Raw genomic sequence first — 14,097 nt, 5'->3', positions numbered from 1 at the left:
TTTTTTCTCCACTTCTCCTTCTCTTTCCTCCTCTGTCATTTTGCTGTGACAAACCTGCATAGAGCAATTGCAGTGATCTATGCTGTGTTGGCATCTGAGATGGGAAGATACTCCCACCTCATGAAGCCTCCAAATTGTAGGCAGACTCTGGATTCCAACACCTGTTGGCCTATTTATGTATCTATGTATATTACTTCTCTGTTGACAATGCACCCAGAATCCTTTGCCTGTAGAATGTCTGTCCAGCTGAGAAAGGACTCTAGGAATCCCTGGTTATTCTGGTCTTAAAGAACCAATGAGTTGAGATGTCTTATTATTGTGTGATTGTGCCATCTTCCTTTCCTTCTATTTCAGTGGAAGTATAAGAATACCAAGAATAATATATTGTGTATTAAAATGTTCTAAAACAGTGCTCCAGTGGTGATAGCTAAGTATCCCCTTAAGTTTCATCACTGCATAGCTGACATTATATCTGTTTTCTAACTCTGATCTCCTTTGGTTCTTTGTTGTCTTTTTTAAACAGTTTTTTTTTTCTCTCCTCTGTCCCCTTCCGTAGTGGGTTACACATTGCTTGAAGCAATGAGGAGCCTACATTGCTGGTTCCATGGACATGCACTGCTTGGGCTTTTGTAGCAGATCTTGTGGTGGGTGAAAAAGGAGAAAATACTTAGGCCAGTAGGCTGCTGCTAGAGTCTACATGTGAGCTGCTTCTACATCTGACTGCCTTCTGATAAAGGAGGGAAAGTGACTGACTTTTCTGTCATTGCTTTCCCCAAAGGAGCTGCAGCATACATACATTGGGGAAGTAAAGATGAAGATTGTTTAGCTTTCCCCACCCTGGTTGCTCCTCTGCTCTCCCTTGTCCCCTATCCTGATTAAACTGGTGCCTCTTGGCTTGAGATAGTCTCTTATTTTTCCAGTTCAGTTGTATTACCAAGCAGTAAAGATTGGAGGCAAGAGGGAAGGATCTGATGGTCCATGCCCAAGCCGTGAGTCAGAGGAACTTTTGAGAGCAGATGCCCAGGAAAGGAGGGAGAAATGTGGTTTTAAAACTTCCTCTTGCAGGATGTTCTCCAAGAACAGTCCAAAAATAGAGCCTGACTGAAGGGTAGAATAGCAAAAACAACTCCCCCTTGAGGCTATGAGGGTGGAGCTTAAGGAGTGTTTATTTCCTCCTCAATAGTTATGAGACTAGTGTTTGAGGAGAAGGTGATCTTTTCTCCTTCAGCAGTTAAAGAGGAGTTTGATAAATTTGAAGCTTGCTGATAAAGACAATAAGTCCCTGGCACAGCAACCTTGAGGGAAACCCTGCCCTGTCTTCTTTCCCAATAGCTGCAGGTGAGGGGGGTTGGTCTTCTAGCCAGGACATTGCCCCTAGACCTCACTAGCTGACCATCAATCTCTGTCTTGTAGAGTAAGTCTTCTGAGTAGTAGGCATCTGGCAAATTCTTCAAGCTCTAGCTACAATGCAGTATTTTTTTGTTTAAAAGTGAATGGGGAAGGAGAGGGAGGGATTTTCCCAATATGCGAAACACAGACATATGAAGGACACTGGTGGCAAGAGCCTTGATGACCCAAGAAGAAGGGAAGGAGGGACTTGCGGAGAGGATGGAAGGAGGAAAGTGAATCAAACTATCTTCCAACCTTTTTAAAGCTGTTTCCCCTCTCAATACTATAGTGTCAACAACCTCATTTTCTTTGGTTTAGGGTGAGTATCTTTTTCTTCTCTTTTATCTAAGCAAATTAGTTTCGTTGTCAATCTTTGTTGCAGGCAAACAGCTTGAAAATTCTAAGTAAAGAGATGGTTGGAACAGAAGGATTATAGTAGCCAGTCAGAATAGGCAGCTTTGCATATTCACAACTTGGTTACTTAGAAATAACCATATGGTGATTATGCAAATATCTGCATTGTGATTGGTTGTGGGTGTGAGTTGCCTAATCACTACACTCTGGCTGACAGCTAGTATTAAATAGAGTAAAGGGAAATGAGTGAGAAATCTGTGGTTATGCATCACTAACTGTACGGAATCCTTGCACTCTGGCTGACACAATTCCATCTCATCCTAATGTCCCATATTGGTATAGAAGGAAGCAATTTAGTAACTTGTTTCTTTCCTTAATGTACCCTCGAACTGGCACAAACTTGTCTTTCGCTGATTGAAGCTGTCAGCATTATGTGCAACTTGTAGCAATCATAGAAATAATAGAAATGTAGGACTGGAAAGGACCTTAATAGATTACCTAGTCCAGTCCCCTGCACTGAGACAGGACAAAGTATTATATAGATAATCCCTGACAGGTGTTTGTCTAACATGTTCTTAAAACTGCAATGATGGAGATTCCATAACCTTCCTAGGTAATTCATTCCAATACTTAACCACTCTTACGCTTAGGAAGTTTCTCTTAATGTCTAACCTAAATCTATCTTGCTGCAATTTAAGCCTCATTACTTTCTGACATGTCCTCAGTGGTTAAGGAGAACAATTTATCACTCTTCCCCTTATAACAACCTTCTATATACTTAAAGACTGTTATCATGTCTCTCCTCAGTCTTCACTTCTCCAGACTAAAACCAAATTTTTTCCATCTTTCCTCATGAGTCATATTTTTTAGACCTTTAATCATTTTTGTTGCTCTCCTCTGGACTTTCTTCAGTTTGTCCACATCTTTCCTGAAATGTGTTGCCCAGAACTGGACACAGTAGTCCAGCTGAAGCCTTATCAGTGTTGTGTAGAGTGCAAGAATGACTTTTTGTTTCCTGCTTATATCACTCCTGTTAAAAATTCCCTGAATGATGTTCGCTTTCTTTGCAACAGTATTAAATTGTTGACTCATATTTAGTTTGTGATCCACTACAACGCCCAGACCCTTTTCTGCAGTACTCTTTCCTAGACAGTTATTTCCCATTTTGTATTTGTGCAATTGATTATTCCTTCCTAAGTGTAGTACTTTGCATTTGTCTTTGTTGAACTTCATCCAATTTATTTCAGACTATTTCTCCAGTTTGTCAAAATAATTTTGTATTCTAATCCTGTCTTCCAAAGTGCTTGCAACCCCTCCCAGTTAAGTATTCACAAACTTTATAACTGTACTCTCTATGCCATTATCCAAATAATTTATGAACATATTGACTAAAACCAGACCCAGGACAGATTCCTTTGGGACCCCACTCCATATGCCCTTCCATCTTGACTCTGACCCATTAATAACTACTCTATGAGTATGGTTTTCCAACCAGTTGTGCATCCACCATATAATCAGTTCATCTGGGCTATAGTTCCCTAGTTTGCTTATAAGAAAGTCATATGAGACAGTATCAAAAGCCTTACTAAAGTTGAGATATAGCACATTTACTCCTTTCACCCATCCACAAATCTTGTTACCCTGTCAAATAAGGATATTAGGTTGGATTTACATTATTTGTTGTTAACAAATCCATGTTGACTGTTACTTATCACCTTATCATCTTCTAGATGCCTACAGAGTGACTATTCAGTTATTTGCTCCATTATCTTTCTGGGCACCAAAGTTAAGCTGACTAGTCTCTAATTTCTTGGGTTGTCCTTGACCTTTCCCCATTTTTATAGACAAGTACTACAACTTTACCCCAATATAACGTGACCCAATATAACATGAATTCGGATATAACGCAGTAAAGCAGTGCTCCGAGGGTGAGGGTGAAGAGCTGCGCACTCTGGCGGATCAAAGTAAGTTTGATATAACATGGTTTCACCTATAATGTGGTAAGATTTTTTGGCTCCCGAGGACAGTGTTATATTGGGGTAGAGGTGTATATATTTTCCCCATTCCCCTTCTCTGGGATCTCTCATGTCCTCCATGAGTTCTCAATGATGAAATTGTTAATGGCTCAGAGATCTCTTCAGCCAGTTCCTTAAGTATTCTTAGATGTATTTCATTAGACCCTGATGACTTGAAGACATCTAACTTATCTACATACTTCTTAGCCTGTTTCTTTCCCTATTGTAGACTCAGATCTTCACTATGTTAGTCCATTCACTGCTAAGCTTTTTGGTGAAAGCTGAAACAAAAAAGACATTCAACATTGTTGTGTTTTCTTTATTTTCTTTCCTTTCTCATTGAATAAAGAGCTTACTATGTCCTTAGTTGTCTTCTTGCTTCTAATGTATTTGTAAAATGTTTTCTTGTTACCCTTTATGTCCCCAGCTAGTTTAATCTCATTTTGTGCCTTGACCTTTCTAATTTTGCCCAGACATGCTTATGTTAGCTTTTTTTATATTGTAGCCCTGCTTGTTTCCTTTATTATATCCTTTCTTATTGGTATGTTGTTGGTTTTATTATAATAGATAATAGATTCATAGCTTTGTATTACAGTGTTTTTGGCAGTAATGCAAGGACTGTACACAGCGGCGGCTTCAGGCACCAGTGCTCCAAGCGCATGCCTGGGGTGGCAAGCCGCGGGGGACATCCTGCCGGTCCCTGCGAGGGAGGCAGTCAGGCAGCCTTCAATGGCTTGCCTGCAGGAGGTCCACCGGTCCCGCAGATTCGGCGGCAATTCGACGGTAGGTACGCTGAAGCTGCAAGTCTGGCGGACCTCCTGCAGGTGCACCGCTGAAGGCAGCCTGCCTGCCATGCTTGGGGTGGCAAAAAAGCTAGAGCTGCCCCTGACTGTACAGGCCATGTCCTGTGTGAGCTAAACCTAATTATCATACATATGTTTGTGGCCTTTGGCATAGATAAGTGGCCTACCAAGTTGCCCCAGTGAACTTAACAGGTACGCTACAAAGATCATGGAAATCACCACCAATCAGGCCAGAAATAACAGAGGTGAGAATGAGCTACTTAGCATTAATACGTATGAATATGCCAGACTATAGAGTAAGTGTAACACTAACAGACCCTGGTCACTGGTGGGTGGGATTGAACCTGGAACCTCTGGAGCTTAGTGCAGGAGCCTCTACTGCAGGAGCTAAAAATCAACTTACTGTTAGCTGAGGCCAGGGGTGGATCCAGGACCCAGCATGCCAAGCGCGTGCTTGGGGTGGTATGCTGTGGGGGGTGCTCTGCTGGTCGCTGGGAGGGCGGCAGGCAGGGTTCCGGTGGACCTCCCGCAGGCTTGCCTGGGGAGGATCCGCTGGTCCCACGGCTTCGGGACCAGCAGACCCTCCTCAGGCACGCCTGCAGGTGGTCCACCGGAGCAGCTGGACCGGCGAGCGGCAGAGCGCCCCCTGTGGCATGCCGCCATGCTTGGGGCGGAGAAATGTCTGGAGCAGCCCCTGGCTGAGGCTTCAGAGCAGATTCATTTAATCTCTCTTTAAGTGGTCTCGGTGCCACTAGATGGGACAGAACACCACACCCAGACGATGTGCTGGTTACATAAGCACTCCCTGATATTATGTGGGTCAGGAAATTAAGTTTGGACATGGAATGTGGGCACATAGTGCTCAGGCTCTATAAGTGGGGCAAACCACCATATTGTTAAGTTAGTTTTTAAGTTAGGTTTGGGTTAGTTTTTCTTGGGTCTTTCTATAGCTTTCTAGCGCTCTAGCTTCTCCTAAGTTTTCCATCTTCCACTCGATAATTGGAGCATTGGACTCTTTTGGCATGCCAGGGAGGAGGCTGGTCCTTTGTCTCTTACCACCAGGCTTTCAAAGAAGGGAGTGAGTATTTTAATCTTTATAGCTTTATAGCCCTGGTCTACACTACAAGGTTAGGTCGATTTTAGCCATGTTAGGTCAATTTTATAATAAATGCATCTACACACGCAACCCTGTTCCGTCGACTTAAAGGGCTCTTAAAACCGATTTCTGTATTCCTCCCCGGCAAGGGGAGTAGCACTAAAATTGACCTTGCTGGGTCGAATTTGAGGTAGTGTGGACGCAAATCGACGTTATTGGACTCCGGGATCTATCCCAGAGTGCTTGAATGTGATTGGTCTGGACAGCACTTTCAACTCCAATGCACTAGCCAGGTACACAGGAAAAGCCCCAGGAACTTTTGAATTTCATTTCCTGTTTGGTCAGCGTGGTGTGCTCAGCAGCACAGGTGACCATGCAGTCCCTCCAGAATCGCAAACGAGCTCCAGCATGTAGTGAGCGGGAGACACTCAGGGTCTGTGCAACCATTTCGATGACCTAGGTGGTCGCCTAGGGCGCTAGCATTTGGGGGGCGCCATTTTCTTTTGCAGCGACTGCGGCGGCCGGATCTTCGGCCACCCCAGTTGCCACCGGCATTTAGGCGGAGCTGGGGCAGGGCAGCATGGGGAGGGCCGCCTGCAGCAAGTAAGGAGGAGGGGGCGGCACGCAGGGGAACTCTCCGCCCCAGCTCACCCCAGTCCCACCTCCTCCCTGAGCACGCTGTGGCCGCTTCACTTCTCCTGCCTCCCAGGCTTGCGGCACCTAAGCTGATTGGTGCCACAAGCCTGGGAGGCAGGAGAAGTGAAGCAGCCACGGTGTGCTCGGGGAGGAGGCGGGGCAGGGGTGAGCTGGGGTGGCGGGGTGCCTCAGAGTGGAGGCTGCACAAGGGGGGTGCCTCAGGGTAGGGGGGGAGCTGCTGAGGGGGGGCATCTCAGGGCAGGGGCACGGAGAGGGGAGGGCGCAAGGTGGAAGTTTCGCCTCGGGCGTGAAACATCCTTGCACCGGCCCTGGAGAAACTGGATCCAATTGCTGCATGGGGAGAAGAATCTGTGCAGGCAGAACTCTGATGAAAAAGAAGAAATGCTAATATATATGCCAAAATCGCACAGGTGTGATGGATAGAGGCTACAACAGGAACACACAGCAGTGCCACATGAAAATCAAGGAGCTCAGGCAAGCCTACCAAAAGGCAAAGGAAGCAAACAGTCACTCTGGGTCAGAGCCCCATACATGCCGCTTCTATGATCATCTACATGGCATTCTAGGGGGAGACCCTACCACTACCCCACCACTGTCCGTGGACACCTGCAAGGGGAGAGTCTCATGCAACATGGAGGACGATTTTGTGGATGAGGACGAGGAGGAGGAGGATGTGCAGCAAGCAAGTGGTGAATCTGTTCTCCCTGGCAGCTAAGACCTTTTCATCACCCTGGAGCCAATACCCTCCCAAGGGGGGATCCCCAACCCTGAAGGAGGAGAAGGCACCTCTGGTGAGTGCACATTTGTAATTACAGTACAGGATTTAAAAGCAAAAGTGTTTAATGTTTGATTTGCCCTGAAGACTTGAGATACATTCGCAGCCAGTACAGCTACTGGAAAAGTCTGTTAACGTGTCTGGGGATGGAGCAGGAATTCTCCAGGGACATCTCTATGAAGCTCTCCTGGAAGTACTCTGAAAGCCCTTGCAGAAGGTTTCTGGGGAGGACTGTCTTATTTCATCCTCCATGGTAGGACATTTTACCATGCCAAGCCAGCAGCAAGTAATCTGGAATCATTGTAGCATAAGGCATGGCAGCAAATAGTCCTGGGTTTTGGTCGCATTCAAGCAACATTCCATCTATATCTTTCTCTGTTAGCTTCAGGAGAGTGATATCATTCATGGTCACCTGGTTGAAATAGGGGAATTTTTGTAAAGGGAACAGTAAAAGGACCCCGTTGATACTGGGCTGTTTGCACTTGGCTAAAAGGGATCATCACTGACAATAGCCACATGGCGGGGAGAGGGGTGAAGGGATCATCCCAAATAGCCATGCGGAGGGGTGGGAGGATGTGCTGCACATGCACCCCAAAACAGCAGCCTCTCCTTTTAAATGGCAAACCCAACCGGCATTGCTTGCTATGGGGAACGAAGGTGCTGCAGTTTGAAAACATTACCACATGTCATGAAGGCATTAGAAGCCAAACCCGCATACCCTTTGGCTTACCATGGCTGCCTGGAAACCGAATTCTGTTGCCCAGCCGTGTGTGATGTCACCATACTGGCAGGTGCTCAATATAAAAGGCAAAATGCGACCTTGTACCTAAAGCACATGTGAATTGCTTGATTCACTGTGAAAGTCTCCCTTTTGTTCTCAGAAATGTATCATCTTAAATTTTACTTTCCCTTTTTATCCTCCCACAGGTGCAAATGTTTCTATGCTCCCCCTATCATCTCTGTCCCTGAGGTTATTGTAGATTAGAAGGTGAAAAAAACGCACTTGCGATGATATGTTTTCCAAGCTCATGCAGTCCTCTCGCACTGACAAGACACAGCTGAACGCATGGAGGCATTTAGTGGCAAAGTTCAGGAAAGCATTAAGTGAGCGTGATGAGAAGAGGCAGGATGCAATACTGAGGCTAATGGGGGAGCAAATGGACATGCTCAGGCATCTGGTGGAGCTGCAGGAAAGCCAACAAGAGCACAAACCGCCGCTGCATCCAATATACAACTGCCTGCCCTCCTCTCCAACTTCCATAGCCTCCTCACCCAGACACCCAAGAAGAGGGTGGGGTGGAAGGGAGGCTCCGGGCACCCAGCCACTCCACTCCAGAGGATAGCCCAAGCACCAGAAGGCTGTCATTCAAACAGTTTTGTTTTGTTGTGTGGCTACAATAAGCAATGTGGCCTTGTCCTTCCCTCCTCCCCTCCTGCCCCACCCCACCCGGGCTACCTTATCAGTTATCTCCCTTTTTTTGTTTAATTAATAAAGAAAGAAAGCATGGTTTCAAAGCAATAGTGACTTTATTTCCTTTGCCAGCTGTGATCAAAGGAGGGAGGGTGGTTGGCTTACAAGGAATTAAAATCAACGAAGGGGGTAGGTTTTCATCAAGGAGAAATGCACACAACTGTCACACCGTAGCCTGGCCAGTCATGAAACTGGTTTTCAAGCCTCTCTGATGCACAGCACATCTACCTGTACTCTTCTAATCACCTTGGTGTCTGGCTGTTCAAAATTGGGAGCTGCTCAAACAGCCCGGAGTTCCTAAAGATGCGAGCATCGTGCACCTTTCCCAGCCATCCCATGTTGATGTCAGTGAAACATCCCTTGTGATCTACCAGTGCTTGCAGCACCATTGAGAAATACCCCTTGTGGTTTATGTACTGGTTGGCAAGGTAGTCCAATGCCAAGTTAGGGATATGTGTTCCGTCTATTGCCCCACCACAGTTAGGGAAACTCATTGGAGCAAAGCCATCCACTATGACCTGCACATTTCCCAGAGTCAATATCCTTGATAGAAGAATGTCAGCGATTGCACTGGCTACTTGAATCACAGCAGTCTCCACAGTAGATTTGCCCACTCCAAGTTGATTCCTGACTGAACTGTAGCAGTCAGGCATTGCAAGCTTCCACAGGGCTATCGCCACTCACTTCTAAACTGTCAGGGCAGCTCTCATCTTGGTATTCCTGTGCTTCAGGATGGGGGAAAGCAACTCACAGAGTTCCAGGAAAGTAGAATTACACATGTGAAAGTTTCACAGCCACTGGGAATTATACCATACCTGCAACACTATACGGTCCCACCAGTCTGTGCTTGTTTGCCTGGCCCAGAATCGGCATTCCACCATATCAGCCAGCCCCACCGCCACCATGACGTCCCAATTGCCACAGCCCATGCTTTCAGGAACGCATGTATCCAGGTCCTCCTCACAATCATCCTCGTGCTGCCGTCTCTTAGCCAGGTTCTGCACATACTGCAGTATAATGCATGAGGTGTTTAGAATGCTCGCAACAGCGGCAATGAGCTGAGTGGGCTCCCTGCTTGCCGTGCTATGTTGTCTGCATGGGTAACCCAGGAAAAAAGCACAAAATGATTGTCTGAATTTGCTTTCATGGAGGGAGGGAAGCAGGGAGGGGAGACTGATGACATGTATCCAAAGGCAGCCGCGACAACGTTTTTACCACATCAGGCATTGGGAGCTTAACCGAGAATTCCAATGAGCAGTGGAAACTGTGGGACAGCTTCCCACAATGCACCACTCCATGAGTTGATGCTAGCTACGGTAGTGAGGATGCATTCCACCGACTTAATGCGCTTGGTGGGGACATACACAATCAACTGTATAAAATCGATTTCTAAAAATCGACTTCTATTAAATTGACCTCATTTCATAGTGTAGACATATCCATAGTAAATGATACCACATGTACCTCCAGAACTGTACTATTTCCTTTTTAATTCTGGTTGATTTCTTTTCCATTTGATTACTATTCCATTTATGTCAATAAAAGTCTTCAAGGCTGTATTTTGTTCTGAAATTGAGTGTCCTTGTCATACATCCCGAGGATCCTTGCAAGACTCTGGGTATCCTGATTCTGGGACAAGAACCTTATTATCTTCTGATCAGATCAATTGGTGAGCCTATAACCTTTATTATATAGCAATAATATTAATCCCCTAAAAATCAGGCAACAATATTCATCCTTTGTAATTTGACCTACTTTCCATTTTTTGTAAGACTCTTTTTTTGATTTTCAGGTCATTGAAGATATCCTGGTTTATATAGGGTGGTTTTTACCATACTTTCTATCTTTCCTGCATGTTGGGATAGGTTACTCTTGTGCCCTTAATAATGGCTCTTTAAAAAACTCCCAACTTTCCTGAATTCTTTTTTTCCCTTAGACTTGCTTCCCATTGGATTGTATCTAACAATTCTTTGAGTTTGCTAAAGTCTGTGTTCTTGAAGTCCCTTGTCTTTATTCTTTTGTTTTCCCTCTATGCATTCTCTTGCCTCTCCTTTCTCTCTGCTAAGATTGCCCATGTTCCCTCCAGATTCTGACCATTCACCAGGTCTCCATGTTTTGGGCTTACTTGTGGGCTTTTTTCTCCTTCCCCGGGGAACCTAGTTTAAAGCCTACTCAGGCTTAGCCAGTCTGTATCAGAAGATACTCTTCCCCTTCCTTCATAGGTGGACCCCATCTCTGCTCAGCAGTCCTTCTCTGAACATCATCCCGTGGGTGAGTATTTTACAATACTCTATTGTAAAATTTTTCAATGCTTGCTTCCTAAATATTGATTCCTGTACTATTTATTCATTGACAAGCACATTGAATCAAAACAGGAACTTGAGAGATGATAGAGGAAGAGGGGAAGAAAACTTAGTTAGAATGAGCATTGGAAGGACTGAAGGAATAGGGTATCTGAAGATTTGAGGAACTGAGCAGAGCTGTGCAGCAAAAGGTAATTTCATTTTGGAGAGGATTTCAAAATTTGGTTTCATTCTGATTAGGAATGAGAACCAAACATTTCTAAATTCTTCCTGACAGGGAACTGAGACCCAGGCAGTCCACCTGACAGGCTGCCATAGAATCATAGACCCTGGAAACTGGTCCTGTGGTCTTAAGATACGTGCAGGATTCACTTTGGATAATAGTGTTTTTGATCAGTATTTAAAGGAATATGTTGACAATACATTTAACCATTTCTGCTAGTGTGTGTTTACACATATCTACTTTATTACATGAAATGGTTCCATTTTACAAAATAACCATGTAATTTATTTTACAAAACAATCACTTTTTGTTTCTAAAGTTCCTTAAATGATAAAGCTTGTTAATTCTGTTGCCATAATTTTTCCTCTTTCCTGTGTGACAAATTCAGTGTCTGCCTTGTGTTACTGTTTCATCTTTTCAGGGATTTGATTCCAGATCCCATTAAGTTCTTTTCAGACACATCCAGAATTTATCTTGCAATCCTGCTAATGTAGTTCAATCAGTCATATTTTACCAGAAATCTAGCATTTTCCATGGAAAGCTGGATAACTTGCTGAAAGATTTAGGAAATACCTTGGAAGAGTTGAAAGTGATAATTTATTCAAAACTATAAATTCCTTTTGTTTTAATATAAACCTGATCTTTTCACCCTGTCTAATCTAAAACAGTTATTTCTGTATATTTTATGTGGTTAAATATTTGAAAGAGTATTAAGGATGTACCTTAGTATTCACCATTCTTTTAGATAACTTCCTTGTCAAATGCATATCTAACATGCTAAGAGCAAGTTTTCTGAATTACTTCTAATCACAAAGACCATAGGAAGTAAATAGGTATCCATTAACGATAGAAATATTTCTTTAAGATGACTTGTCCAAGTTCATCTTGGATCTCATATCTGGCTGTGTGACAAGAAAATATGGTTGTCCTCATTTTTGTGTAGCTAAATATAATCAAGCCTTAATATGCTTGCCAGTGTGTAGAGTAGGGCACCACTTGCTGAGTGGAGACAGAATTTAGCAGTGACGCAGGCTGGGAAGGGCAAATGATCCATTTTCTTCTGCTGAACATTGTTTATAGCAAACCAGTTTCCTTGTAAAGAGAGACAAAGTTTCATTTCAGTCTTTGAAAATAATTAAATTTGGCTTGCCCTGACTGGAGTCCTGGTCTGCTGGACAATGGGATTTTTCCTAGTGTTAAGTGATCTATGCTGTGGTGCATTCATTATTGGGTACCTTTCCCTTACCCCAAATGAATGTGAAGGAAATGATTTAGCTGTGTAAGGCACTATTACCCAGTCCATCATCTAGCCAGTAGATGGCTCCATACTGCCTAGTACTGTACAGGAAAAGGAAGTAACATGCTGAAGTCAGAGGGGATCAGAATTGGAGAGGAAGTAGAGGCTGTGTGGAGGAGGTGGCCAATGGTAGCCTGGTGTCTGTAGAGGAAAAATTAGATATGAGACAGCCTGAGTGTTCGGACTGAAAAAGTGAGAGCTGGGTGAATAAACAACCTGTTGCTGCTAGGGAGCCAGCAAGAGTAGCAGCAAGAGGAGGATACAAGTTCCCCTCTGGTTCTTGGGAAAAATGTGATCTGTCTCTTCCTTTCTTTCGGATCCCTGAGTGGGAGAGAGAAGTGGGGGTGACAGCTCCTTTTTAGACCTCTTTGGTGAGGGTCAAGGCTCAGAGGCCTAGCAAGAGACCTGCACTCTGGACCGTTGGGAGGATGGGGCTCATTTCTGGTCTGGAAGGAAAGAGCGGAAGCTTTTTGGGTCCGTAAGGAAAGGGTTGGGGTCTCTTCTTTGGATCTTAACAGAATTGAGAGCCTCCTGTGTTGTCCCTTGGGAGACAAAGAGCACACTGAGGTAGAGTCTCCTGTGTGGTTCCCTCTGGGAGGGAGGAAGCACACTGGAGTAGGGGAGAGGTAGGGTGGTGTCACGAGCATCTTGTACACCAGGTGTGGCCAACCTGTGGCTCTGGAGCCACATGTGGCTCTTCGGAAGTTAATATGTGGCTCCTTGTAAAGGAACTGACTCGGGGGCTGGAGCTACAGGGGCTAACTTTCCAGCGTGCTGCAGGGTGCTCGCTACTCAACCCCTGGCTCTGCCACAGGCCCTGCCCCTACTCCACTCCTTCCCTCCCTGCCATGTCCTTGCTTCTCCCCTGCAGCCTCCTGCATACCACACCTGATGGGGAAGGAAGGGGAGGCATTGATCTGTGGGGCTGCTGGTGGGTGGGAGGCACTGGGAGCGGGGAGGGGATTGCTGATGGGGAGCTGCTGACATATTACTGTGACTCTTTTGCAGTGTACATTGGTAAATTCTGGCTCCTTCTAAGGCCCAGGTTGGCCAGCCCTGTGGTACACAGTAGGGCTGCTATTAGCAGTTCAGGCTCTTGTACCAGATATGATCTGGCTATAGTGCTTCCTTCCCAGAGATGTACACCAGAGGTGTGTTTGCTTTAAGTCTACACTTTAATTCACCACCAGGTAGATCTGTTGCATGCTCAGATCAGGTGTTACAAGTAGCACCACCTAGTAGCTGAACAATATAATACAGTTTATATTGTAGTACAGGGGGTCCTTATATGTGGAACGGTGGGGAAGCTCTGTTGTGGCTGGTCTCCTGGGGGAGGGGAATGAACTGTGGGGTAGAGTTGGGGTAAGGCTGCTCCCCTGTTGGCGATAGGGTCTATTCATGCAGGGTTGCCAACCCTCCAGGATTGTCCTGCAGCCCCCAGAAATTAAAGATTCAGTTGTATGTCCTGTGATGAAACCTCCAGGAATATGTCCTAGCAAAACTGGCAACCTGACAAGATGTGTGGTCCTCTGGCAGGAGCAGGCCAGGAAGAGGGAGAAGCTCCGTAAATTATTGGGGGAGGAGCCGGGGGGGGGAGGGGAGAGTCCGCCTCCCTGAGAGAGGGCGGGTCTTTCTCTGGGCTGGTCGGGGGAGAGAGAGCAGCTCTCCAGTTGTCTATGGGGGAGGGGAGAACGGCCGCATCCTCACAGCGGCA

Source organism: Chelonoidis abingdonii, chromosome 15, assembly GCF_003597395.2.
Source record: "Chelonoidis abingdonii isolate Lonesome George chromosome 15, CheloAbing_2.0, whole genome shotgun sequence".
NCBI classification, from domain to species: domain Eukaryota; kingdom Metazoa; phylum Chordata; order Testudines; family Testudinidae; genus Chelonoidis; species Chelonoidis abingdonii.
Note: the sequence above shows the minus strand (reverse complement) of the source record.